The sequence below is a fragment of the Cornus florida genome, unplaced genomic scaffold (genome assembly GCF_030987335.1).
Source record: "Cornus florida cultivar Cherokee Brave unplaced genomic scaffold, ASM3098733v1 CherokeeBrave_3.0.0_Hap2_Chr10, whole genome shotgun sequence".
Classification (NCBI taxonomy): Eukaryota; Viridiplantae; Streptophyta; class Magnoliopsida; order Cornales; family Cornaceae; genus Cornus; species Cornus florida.
The window spans coordinates 89746463-89759637 of record NW_026775580.1 but is presented as its reverse complement, the minus strand read 5'-3'; the positions used below and the strand labels follow the sequence as shown (position 1 = coordinate 89759637).

The 13175-nt window shown below is 35.8% G+C and overlaps 1 long non-coding RNA gene across 1 annotated transcript; it reads left to right on the top strand.

The window, feature by feature from the left end:
* The first annotated feature begins 4546 nt into the window (after positions 1 to 4546).
* LOC132278852 (uncharacterized) lies at positions 4547 to 5301 on the top strand. Its single transcript, XR_009471148.1, has 2 exons — positions 4547 to 4979; positions 5091 to 5301. It is a non-coding gene; the product is annotated as an uncharacterized LOC132278852 (long non-coding RNA).
* The last annotated feature ends 7874 nt before the right edge of the window (positions 5302 to 13175 follow it).

Here is a 13175-nt window from a genome sequence, read left to right as displayed (position 1 = left end):
TTGTTGAAGAGAGAGATTATGAAATTTGAAGGGAAACTAAAAATCTGAGAAGCACTTTAAGTTTCTAATTCTTAGGGATAGTTAAATGGCAAGACTTCCACCTCCCATCTTCATATCTTGAAGGTTGGGGGAGTTCGGATTTTTTTTTAAGCCACTTTCAGATAATTTTCTTCTGTAATTGCCTATGGCATGTGAGATGGAAGAATTGTATGTAAAGTGCTCTAAGAAGTCTCATACCGTGACCATAGATGGAAAAAAGTAAAAGGAGAGAGAGAGAGGGAGAGGATTTGCCTCGTGGTCCATTTCTTAAGAGGCAGTACATTTGAACTACACATATCTTTTCTTTGATGTTACATGACTAACTGTTACCGTTAGGCTCACTTTGTGTTGTCCTGCCACTCCAGACATACTCAGCATGGTGATGCCTGCATCGAAATGACCCTGGATGCTTTGTAGGTGAACACACACAATGCTTAATTGAGCCATGATTGCCACCTCTTGCTGCTGCTCCAACCACCACTGCTGGCGAGTGCTGTATCTCTGTTCCAACCACATATAGTGCCTGTAAAACCTGCAAAATATAGCGTCTGCGCTGTTCCTTCAACACCTGTAAGCCAACTAATGGAAAACCTGGATGACACATTTTTTTCTTCTTTCTATTGATTTCTGCTCTTCTTGTTCCTTTTTGTTGCTCTGAGAGGATTATGGGAATAGATTGAAAAGAAAAATTCTTGTGCCCTAAGAAAAGAGTGGGTGAATTTATGACATAGAAGGAAAGAAAAGGAGAAGGGGTGGCTAAGTAAAGTTGGGTATAAAGAGCTTTTAAAGATTAGATTCCCCCCACAGAGGGTTTGCTTTTTAAAGCTTTAACGAGGTGTTTTTTTGGTGTGTGTAATGACCATATGTGTTAGTTATGCTGATGAGGCTTGTCTGAGAAACGAGTCACCCCCACCTCACTTCTCCAAAACATGGCCTGACAAGTTAAAAACATGATTGTAAGTATGTGGTGGCCCACAACGACTCCCATGAACGTTTAGGCACCGTCTATGGTGTCGCTGTCGTATTAGTATTAGTATCCGGCCACTGGTTTTTGTAAGGGGCTTTGAATGGATTTGGCAATAAAAGTTGGATTCTAGATTAGAAAAGCAAAACTGTATGTTTAGAGAATTTTGCAGGTTCTTTGATTCTTTTTCTCAGTGCACGTTGTACTCGTATATAATATATTATGTGCATAGAGATTGTTTGTTGATGTTTGGCTTAATTCCAGTGGATGGGTGGTATTTGAAAGGCGACAAAAGGATGCTGATGCTGCTCTTACTCGGATTCTAACGGAAGGTGGATGATAGCACCCCACTTGGGTGGAGATAGTGTTTGGGCTACTCTGGGGTCAGGGGAGGGTAGCTTGGGGAACTGGGCTAGGCTGTGAGACCCAAGCCCAAGCCCAAGCCCGAAGGACTCCTCTTGAGGACCGGGCCAATATTTGGGCTGGGCTCTGGGTCTCGAGCTGTTTTTTGCATACCTAAAAGAGATGGAATCATTTGGTCTGTGTTTTAGTAATTCAAGGCTGATCACATTGACAATGACAGTGTAGGAGTATTAGCCCCCATTAGGCTACTTAATATATTGTAATTGATTATCTGTATTTGTAAAGGCCTGGTCCAAACTCCAAATATGTTAGGGATGACCCACATGATCAATATACATTACTTTTTTAACTGCTCAATAGAATCTAATGATTAATACTTAAGGTGTGCATATATTTTTTGTTTATATATAAATATATAAGCTTCTCAAGATAAGCGAAGGATTTGTATATATGGAGTATTAATTATTTACAAAATTTGAACCATTGGTGATGTGAAATTGTGAATGTATATGATTTTATAGTTGTGTACTCTCCACCAGGAAACAAGCTATATATGAAGTGAGAGCACTATGACAGAACATGTAAAATGACTTTCCAGAAGGGAAATTTCTTTTTTTTGAAATATGCTATATATGACTTAAAAATGTCAAAGGTAAGGTTGCAGCAAGATGGTCTGTGTACTCGTGTGTTGCTGCTGCTAGCTGCTGGCTCTCTTGTTGTCTCGAAGGTTTTGTTTAAGTTAAAATTTCGATGCAATATTTGAATAACTTTCAAGGCATATGTAACTGAAGTACTTCAATTTTTTAGGGAGAATTGTGTTGTTTCATTGTGAATTATCAATTTTAAATAAAATTAACAGTGCGTTTAACTATATCGTGAAATAACTTTTTCATGAAACTCAATCTAAGCGTATGTTGAATTGGGTTCAAGTTATACCTTAACCTACGAATTGGTGCATTATCTGAAAGTGGCTCACAAAATGGAGTTTTCCCAATCCGAACTAAGACGGTTCAGTTTATCAGTGTCGGCAAACTTTCACACATGGACTATATAAGTGGAACAGGAAGGTTTAGTTAACCCATATATTCCTCTAGAAACTGCACGTGTTGCTTTCTAAGACGACTTCTCCAATTGTCTTTCTGTATAAATTGGATTAGCATTAAAAAATTAAAAAAAAATTATCATACTATTCATGTATGTGTGTCAGATAACTAGAGCCGATAATTTTTTTTTTTTTTTTTTCTTTGATTTGATAAATATTGAAAAAGGAGAGATTACACCAATTAAGTTAATGATCCAGTGGCCTAAAGCTTGTAATGTTAAAAAGAGAGAAATATTAGCATTTTTCTTTAAATATCGAACGTTTTTTTGAATGAAGCTATGGTCCAAGAAAAGTCACTTTCCTCGACATTAACGCAGCCAAGTTGATGGATGCATCTCCAGTTTAATCCAAAATTAGCAAAAGGACAACTCTAATACTTGTTAAAATTGGACATGCATGGTTCATCTGCTTGGACAAGGACTAGTTGGTAAACATGGACCACAAACCCGACCTAACCCTTATGATGCTTTGAAGGTACGTTCCATGTTCACATTTTCCCTGCATACTCATTCTAACACCACCATTGTTTCTAATTGTACCGACCGCACTTCTTTCTTATTGTTCCACACATAATAGAATGAATGTTAACTAAGAAACATAGATACGGATATAAAATACCAATACGATATAATATAATAAGATAAATTTCAAAACAAAATTAAAAGTCAAATAAATGTTTAAAACTAATAATATAATATTTTATATATATATATATACACACACACACATATGAAACATATACTGCAATATTTTTGTTCATTTTATCCTTACTATAATTATGAATGAAATCTGTGTTTTTTTTTTTTTTCTCCCTAAATTTTATATTATTTTTCTAATTCATCCATATTATAGTTTAAATTCTATTGATTTTCTTTATTTACAGAAAAGTATACTTGAGTAGATTTAGGAACCTTAAATATTTGTTAATTCGCGATTAGTGGATTTTGTGTGATATCGCTTTCAAATCACAAATGTGAAAACTTTCCTATGAAATATATATATATATACACACACACACACACATACATATAGAACACATGCATAGAAGAGGGAGATCATGAAAAAACTAAATAGTTGCTTCAGTAAATATAGTACACCAGCAGTTATTTTATTTATTTATAAAACAAGTGTAATTAATTGAGTCAAAATATTAATGATCATCTCAAGACATGCGCCATAACAAAAACAATTTATATATTCTTGAGTTTAAGTATGTGTGTGTGTGTGTATATATATATATATATATATATATATTTTGGATTAACCTTTGATTGCGCCATTTTTTACTATATTGAATCTTTTTTTATTATTTGTGTAAGTTCTCATGTGCGCGCGCGCGCACGAAAGTTGTAGCAATATGATTCAAAGTTAAAGGCTAGGAAAGATCTTCGTTTTTCTAAATTTTTCAAGTAAAAAAATTATTTTAAGAAAGTACTTGATTTTAGGGGAATAATTTTTAGTATTTTGGAATAACTTGAATAAATGTTTGGAAGGTATTTTGGACTTAAATAATAGTTATTTATGCTAATTACTTTACTTAATTCAATCAAAGTGAAAAATAAAATTTTAAAATAGACCATTTTTGTTATTTATGATTCCTAATTTTATGTAAGTGTAGTATTTCCTTTTCTTTATTCTACCAATAATAAATACAATAATATTTTAGAAAATAAAATATTTAAATTTTAAAATAATTTTAATCATAATTAAGATTGCATGTAATACATGTCTCACACCTGACGTGATATCTAACAGATGTTCATAATTTCTAGAATGTTAACATGAGTTGTTCACACGGTGTGACGACTTTAATTCGGAAGTTTCAGAACATTACTCAATTTGGCCTGTGTGAATGAAATGAATTTAATAACATTAATTTGATTTGTTTAATCATTTGAGACATCATTCGGTAATGTCCTTTTGACATTTCTTCCATTACATCACGAGAATCCGTCCCTTGAATCTGAGTATTAGCTAATTAAAAGAATCTGGTCCGTTGGCCTCTTTTGATCACGAGACGAAATTTCCACAACACGAGGCAGTTTCTCAATCGTCCAGCGACTCTTCCAAGTGACCTTTTGTGTCCGAGTCAATTTCGCCGCCCACCCGGTCAAATTAATCCCAAAAACGAAATTCATAAACAATGCGCGTACCTGCTGACCTCTCACCCCACCCCCGAACTTTCTCTCTCTTTCCCGGAAAATCCATATATCCCCAAACACATATATATAAGCACCCACCATACTCTCCATCCATCATCCAAAACAAACCAGAAAACCCAAGATTTCCTCTGTTACCCTTCTTCCCCTTCTTTAATTTTCTAGTATTTCTTCTTTTTAATTTCTCAGATTCTTTTGCTTTTTCCATAGTTTCATATTTGGAATTGGAAGATGAACTCAATGAGATTGTTCGCTCTCCCAATCGTCGGATTGATTTTCTCGGCACTTCTGCAAATCATTGATGGGCAAGCCATTGCTCCTTCGCCTGCACCAGTTGGTCCAACCAGTGACAGTAAGTAACTCCACCAATTTTCTCATTATTTTTTTTATTTGTGGTTAATTTTTTACATTCACGTGTATGATAATAAATTAATAAAATGTAATATTTGTTTTGATTTTTCAGGCACAACGATCGACCAAGGAATAGCTTACTTCCTTCTACTTCTGGCATTGGCAATTACATACATGCTCCATTAATTACAAATTCTTTTATTTATTTTTTTTTCGTGTATTCCATATGGAGAAATGGCCACATTATTTTTTTATCTCTCTTCTCTTATATATCCGTGTAAAGAAATATACTACTGAGTAATAAATTTATTTATTGGAGCCTTCATCGTCTGTGTGAATTGGGAATTAATTGGTCTTGCGATATTGCTTGATTTTTCAATATGATTGAAGCAAAAAATTGCCATTATTGATTTTCTTTTTCTGAAGTGTCGGTTAAAAACGTGTTGTGTATTGCGCCTTGGTTGAAGAAGTCTCAAGATTCGTGCGAGTGTTTTAAAGAACAATTAAACTTTCAATTCGAACTTTACAACTAAAACTCGGTTATCGAAGGAGTTTGAGTTTTAAATTAATTTTATGTTTGAGAGTACTTTTAATTTATGATTTTAAATTCAAATCGTTGAATTATTGTATAAAAATAAAATAAGGTTTATTATTGAGCCATTTTTGAGGTTAAGAAATGAGTTGAGAAATTGACTTTGGCAAGCCATGTGAATTCAAATACCTTATTTAACTAAAACAAATCGAATGAGTTGAATTTGACCTTGACAAGCAATGTTCAAAGTGAACTCAAATACCTCATATGGACTTATAATAATAAACGTATCAAGAAATAGATTCTAGATAAACAACAACTTGTAAAGATAAGAAATGAATTGCATTTATTGTTTTTTAGCCAAAATTGGAAACTCTAAACCTTAAAATTTTGGCATCTCCTGAACTTCTACTTTGGCAATGTGAGCGTTTAGGATACAAGTAGTGCTAATTAAAAAATAAAAAAAATTATTCTATTTTATATTTATATATGTGAAATTTTTTATATAATCCCTCCTAAAATTATCTCTGGGTTAAAAGTTAGATTAGTAGTGTTTCGACACTCCTAAAATTCACCGGAGGCTCTAACCACTGGACTATCGAGGCATCTATGGTTAAATTTTTCTTATTAAATTAAATTTTATTTTTTTCCTTTTCAAGTTATCATTTTTCTTACTTATTTTTTTTTTTTTTTTTTTTATCTTTTTCTTATTTTTTTCCTTTCTACTCCTTTAAATAATTTTTTTTTTTCTTTTTACTTAACACTGTGCCCCCTAAACTAAAATCCTGACTCAGCCCTGGTTGTACAGCATTCTTCGTGGCAAAGCAATGGTATTGATTTTATTTTTTTTAGTTATTTAGTAAGGAACAAGATAAATCAGACCTAAGACAACCAAACAAACTTACTTATCAAAAAAAAAAAAAAAACACAAAGACAACCAAACAAACTTGAAATAATGGTATTAATTATCACTTTTAAAAAAGAAAAAGTAAATAAAAAGGACATAAATAAATATCATTATTGACGGGTTCACTACCGACTGCATATGGCCTAAACAATAAACAAACATGTCTGAGGTAGGCCGCCGCATTGATGGCTCATTTTAGGCTCGGCCATAAACAGGGACCAAGAGGATAAAAACAGTGGAACTTATCTTCATTTTTTTTTTTTTATTTTTTATTTTTTTATAAATAGATAAGTTGAATCCACACTGGTTTTATCCTCTTGGTCCCAGTTTATGGCCAAGCCTAAAATGAGTCATCAATGCGGCGTACCGCGGCGTACCTCAGATACTATAAGCTTAGAACACCTGTACAAACAGTACAATGCATACCAAGCCCATTATTCCGTAAACAGGAACGAAGCCCAATACAGTTTCTAAAAATCTGTTGGGCTGCATGAGAAGTTCGGTAGAAATTGCAGTTTGAAAGAGACAGAGATTACCACGGCAGCTAATCATGAAGAAGACTTTATTACCTTTTTTTCCCTTCTCGTATTTGATCCATCAAAAGATCAACTATGGGAACTGGGAAGCAACAAATTTTTATTTATTTTTAATAGACTCAACTTCGACATTATTTGCATATAAGTTTAATAAAAATTGAGGGTGAACAAAAAATATAAACAAAACACTTTATACCATTAGGATGATTGTTGAATCCCTCCCTTACTCTCTTCGAGTATGAAGAGGTCGTGCTGTTGCGCTAGCGTGAATTATACGCCATGAATTTTTTTGAAAAATTTTTTCTTTAGGTTTTATAGATACGATTTATCACCAGCCCGAATGAAGTTTTTTTAAATGTTTTTAAACGTTTTGATACGTGTCAGCCACCTGTTTAATAAGTTTTTTTTTATCCAACCGTTTTACTTTCCCAATACAATTTTAATTCTATATTTTTTCTAAAAAAATAATTTTGTTTTTTTAGTAAATTCAATATCTTTTTCTCAAATGCAATTTTTTTTTTTTTTTTTTTATACTAAATTCATTATCTTTAGCACTCCAAGCCAAGGCATGGTCTTCTATTAAGTAATAGGTACACACATTTTGTGAAATATAGATCGTTGTAGATTTTATTTTATTTTAAGATCTTTTAATTTTTGTTTGTAATAGTAGATATTTATTTTATTTTATTTTTGAAATTTTATAAACCTTTTAGAGATAAAATGAGCCGAAAACACTTTATGATTTATGCATATGCATAAATGCATTATGTGATACTCTAATCTAATTTAATATGAAATTTTAATTTTAATAAATTATACTTTTGCATTTGCTATATATATATATATATATATATATATATATATGTAGAGAGAGAGAGAGAGGTTATCAAGAAAATATGGGAAAAAGAGAGTAAATTTTTAGATAACTCATTTGAAGTAATTTTTTTTTTATTAATTTGTGATGAATTTACGATTTCGTAGTTATTAGTTATTGACTAATTTATATTTAATTAGTTTATTTCTTCCATGGTTATTTTGATAGTGCCAATTTGCATAAAATGAAATTTTATTTTAGTATTTTTAACATTTAGTTATTTATTTTATTAACTGTTACATTTTATTTTACATAAAATAATAATAATGTGTATATATAGAGCCGAATTTTTGGTTCCAAATTTTTAATCATTTCAAATGTATTATACACATTCGTATTCATATTCGAATTTTTACATTTTCGTTTTTTCCAGCCTAATTTTTATAATGTACTAAAAAAAAAAATAATTATATTTATACGTTTCCAAAACCGTTTTTTTCTCATATCGTATTTTACTAACTACAATTCCATCATGTGAAGTTGCAATATTATTTATTACATTTGCACCACGTAGCAACAATTTTATTATTTTACCCTAGTGAAACGATTTGATTTATTACATTTATAATGTAATCTCCAACCCAATCAAATCTTGCCAAGTCATCTTATCTTTATCAACGTTTATGGATCATAAATGTACGTTGTCTTTGAAGGCATTAAATTATGTGAGGCCATTGACCTATTATATTTGGCCTTTTGTTTTGTTTTTATTTTTTTAAGTGTTGGCCCTTGTCAAGCCATTGCAAAAGATCCCCAAGTTGACAGACCACATGGGGTGTGGTGAAGCCCTGAAACCAAGCGAGCAAGTTATCACGTGCTTCTAGATGAGATCCCACACATGCAACACAGATATATGAGTGTGCGTCCGCTAATATATACAATTAAATATGAATACAATTCTACATTTCAACATGAACTAGTATTCAGTCAAACCGAACCAATCCAACTCAACAAACTCCTTTTAATCAACTTACACAGCCTGTGAGCCAAATTAGACCATTCAAGTCCTCAAAAGCCACGAAACCCACTCCTTAAAAGTCCTTGTACAGGGCCACATTATATATATATATATCTTGACATGCACATTACGACACAACCCTCCTCCTTCATCTAGACTTGGGACCTGTTGTATAATGAAACGCAATATTCTACTTGTGTAAAACCCTATTTTTCCAATCAGATACAAACCATTTACAACACCTTCCTTCAAAACATTATAACAGGACCTCATTTCCAGCAAAATAATTTTTTCTACTTCCCCGAATAGAATAAGATAATTCATTTAAGACAATACCCATAAAAAATGCAGTTCCAATTGATAGAAGACGCTTTCAATTTTCACCAAAAGTAAACACTACACAAACACGTAACAGTGTGACATATATCTATTGACATTTTAGATGAAAACATAAAACATTAGTTCAATATACACATAGCATGAACACTAAAACTAACATAAACATATATCATTGCACTTATAGCAGTACTTATAATGTGATGACCTTGTGAATGGGTGTGCCGTGGGCGGGTGCGAGAGACACTGTCAGGCTACCACACTGGCGAGTTACGGGTGCACAGTCCCACATCGCCTGGGTAGAGGAAAGGTGAAGTGCTTATATGTAAGTGTGTCACCTCCAATTGGTATGAGGCCTTTTGGGGTGAAGTCCAAGAGCAAAATCGTGCGGGCTCAGGCCCAAAGCGGACAATATTATACCATGTGGTGGAGTGGGTTGTTAGTTTGGTATCAGAGCCTAGGTTAAGAATTACCTAGCTAAGAGAAGTGATAGTAAGAATAGGAGTATATACTTTTACGAATTATTGCTCTCTTACCATGCTTCAATTTAAGTATAAATTACTTGTGAGACTTATCATTGACATTCTTTACTGAAAATAGGATGTCAGGAGCTGGAAGAGGCAGAGGACGACCTGCTAGAGGTAGAGGTCAAGGAGGTGCTGGTCGTGGTGGTGTTGACCATGACAATGTTCAGTTGGAGGATGCACCTCATGTGCCAAATCCTATGATTGGATTTATCAGAGATATCCGCAAATTGGGGGCTGTTGAATTTGCTAGAGCTACCGATCCACTTGATGCTAAGAAGTGGATTGAAGATATGGAAAAGTATTTTGAGATGATGGACTGCATTAAGGTGCAGAAAAGGAAGATTGGTGCATTTCTTTTATCTGGTGAGGCGCGCCAGTGGTGACAGTCAGAGACCAGGATGGTTGTGGACATTACAACTATGATCTGGAATGATTTTAAAACTCGGTTCAACGACAAATACTTTCCACAATCAGTGAAGGAGAAGAAGGCAGCAGAGTTCATGCAGCTGGAACAGAATAATGAGATGTCAGTTAGTGAGTACGAGAGGAAGTTTACAGAGCTATCCCGATTCGCTCCTCACATTGTTGCGAATGAGTTACACAAGGTTAGAAAGTTTGAGCGAGGATTGGTCTCTTATGTGAAGAAGTTTGTGGTGGGTCATCGTTTTGACACTTATGCTAGAGTGGTGGAATGTGCTATGGCAGTAGAGGAGAATAATAACATTGCCTTTCAGAAACAGAAGGAGCGTAGGGCAGAACAGAAAGGTAAGGGGGCTAGCAGCACTCAACAGAATCAGAGTAGCTCTCAACAGAATCAGAGGGGTCAGCAGCAGCAGACTCAAAGAAACTGGCAGGGTCAGTTTTGGCAGAGAGGTAGACAAGATTGGCTAGCAGGGAAACGGCAGAGAGTTGGTGAAGGTGAGCAATCCACAGCTTTAGTACCAGCCACACCTCATGATGCACAGCCATATCAGTTCGGCGGGCATTGCTACAATTGTCGTGAGTAAGGACATTTGGCTCGTAATTGTCCCAAGCCTCACAAGAATAACCAGCAGAAAGGTCAGGCACCACAGCAACAAGGAGGTGCAAGGGTTTATGCAGTTGTTTCAGATGGGAGACACGATCGTGCACCACCAGCAGTGGAAGGTACACTTACTATTTATGGCAGTATAGCTAGAGTACTATTTGATTCAGGTTCTTCATATTCTTTTATTGCACTATCATTTGTGGATACACTCGGATTAGAACCTGGACATATAAGTAATGCCTTATCTATTACAACTCCACTCGGGAGCGCGACGACACTTGATAGATACGTCGTGCTTGCCCTGTTACAATTGGGGAGTTGGAGTATCCTATTGATTTAATAGTATTACGTATGAGAGAATTTGATGCTATACTGGGTATGGATTGGTTGGCTAGATATCATGCTTAGTTGGACTGCCATGAGAGGATTATTGTATTCTCAGTTCCGGGACAGTTACCTTCTCGATATAAGTGTGGGGAGTTTTAGGGCACCATGACTATGGGATTTCTGGCCCACATCGAGGTGGTTGAGCAATGCGTGACTATAGAGCAGTTGCCTACAGTGTCAGAGTATGCAGATGTGTTTCGGGATATTCCGGGTTTGCCTCCTAGGAGGGCAGTGGATTTCTGCATCGACCTCACTCCTAGTATTTCACCTATCTCTAGGGCACCCTACAGAATGGCGCCAGTTGAATTAAGTGAGTTGAAGAAACAGACTCAAGAGTTGCAAGATCGGGGGTTTATTCGACCTAGCACATCACCTTGGGGAGCACCTGTTTTATTTGTCAAGAAGAAAGATGGGTCACTCCGCTTATGATTTGTTTGATCAACTTAGAGGGGCGCAGTTGTTTTCTAAGATTGACTTGAGGACTGGATACCATCAACTGAGGATTAAGGAGGAGGATATTCCTAAGACTGCCTTCAGGACTCGTTATGGCCTATATGAGTTTTTAGTCATGCCTTTTGGGTTGACTAACGCTCCGACAGCTTTTATGGATTTGATGAACCGAGTGTTTCGACCTTACTTGGATCAGTTTGTTGTAGTATTTGTTGATGACATTCTGATATATTCCAAGACTAAGGAGGAGCATGAGAGACACTTAAGCATTACACTTCAGACTTTGCGTGAGCATCAGCTCTATGCTAAGTTTGAGAAGTGTGACTTTTGGCAGGAGCAGATTCAGTTTTTGGGGCATGTGATCTCTAAGGATGGAGTTTCAGTAGATTCTGCCAAGGTGGAGGCTGTGATAAGTTGGAAACGGCCTACTACTGTCACTGAGATTAGTAGCTTCTTAGGACTGGCAGGATACTACAGGCGCTTTATTGAGGGTTTCTCCAAGATTGCTGCACCTTTGACCCGGTTGACTCGGAAGGATGTGAAGTTTGTTTGGGACCACCGCTGTGAGCAGGCGTTTGAGGAGCTGAAGACGAGATTGACATCAGCACCAGTTCTTACCATTCCTGCTAGTGGTGAGAGATTTGTGATCTACACAGATGCATCACATCAGGGTTTTGGCTGTGTATTGATGCAAGATGATAAGGTGGTAGCGTATGCCTCTAGGCAGCTTAAGCCACATGAGCAAAATTACCCTACACATGACCTGGAATTGGCAGCAGTGGTTCTTGCATTGAAGGTGTGGAGGCATTACTTGTATGGCGAGGAATTTGAGTTATTCTCTGATCACAAGAGCCTCAAATACCTCTACACTCAGAAGGAGTTGAATGTGAGGCAACGGAGGTGGATGGAGAAGATGGAGAAGATGAAGGATTTTGATATGACTCTTCAGTATCATCCTGGAAAGGCGAATGTGGTAGCAGATGCCTTGAGTCGGAAACCGAGAAGATTAGTTGCCTTTATGATGATTCAGGAGTGGATGATGTTAGAGGCATTGGCAGAGTTTTCTATCATGCCGAGTTCTCAGAGTACAGGGGCTATTCTTTGTAGTTTGACTGTACAACCTACTTTGATCAGCCGGATCATTCATTTTCAGACTCTGGATGACAGGTTACAGACCAAAGCAGTTGAGTCTGTTAATGATGAAGGTAATGTTGACTGGGCGTATGGAGCTGATGGTGGTATGAGATTTCGAGGTAAGCTATGTGTTCCAGACTTAGCAGACCTCAAGAGAGAGATTTTAGAGGAGGCATATCACTCTAGGTACACAGTGTACCCAGGTGGCACTAAGATGTATCATGATCTTAAAAGGCAGTTCTGGTGGGAAGGCATGAAACGTGATGTGGCAGAGTTTGTATATAGATGTCTCACTTGTCGGCGAGTGAAAGCTGAGCACCAGAGACCAGCAGGACTATTACAGCCTTTGCCTGTGCCTGAGTTGAAATGGGAACATGTGACGATGGATTTTGTTGTGGGGTTACCGAGGTCGATACATAACCATGATACAGTGTGGGTGATAGTGGACCGATTGACTAAATCAGCTTATTTTCTACCCATTCGAGCTACTGATACTGTAAAGGAATTGTGTAAGATCTACATTAGAGAC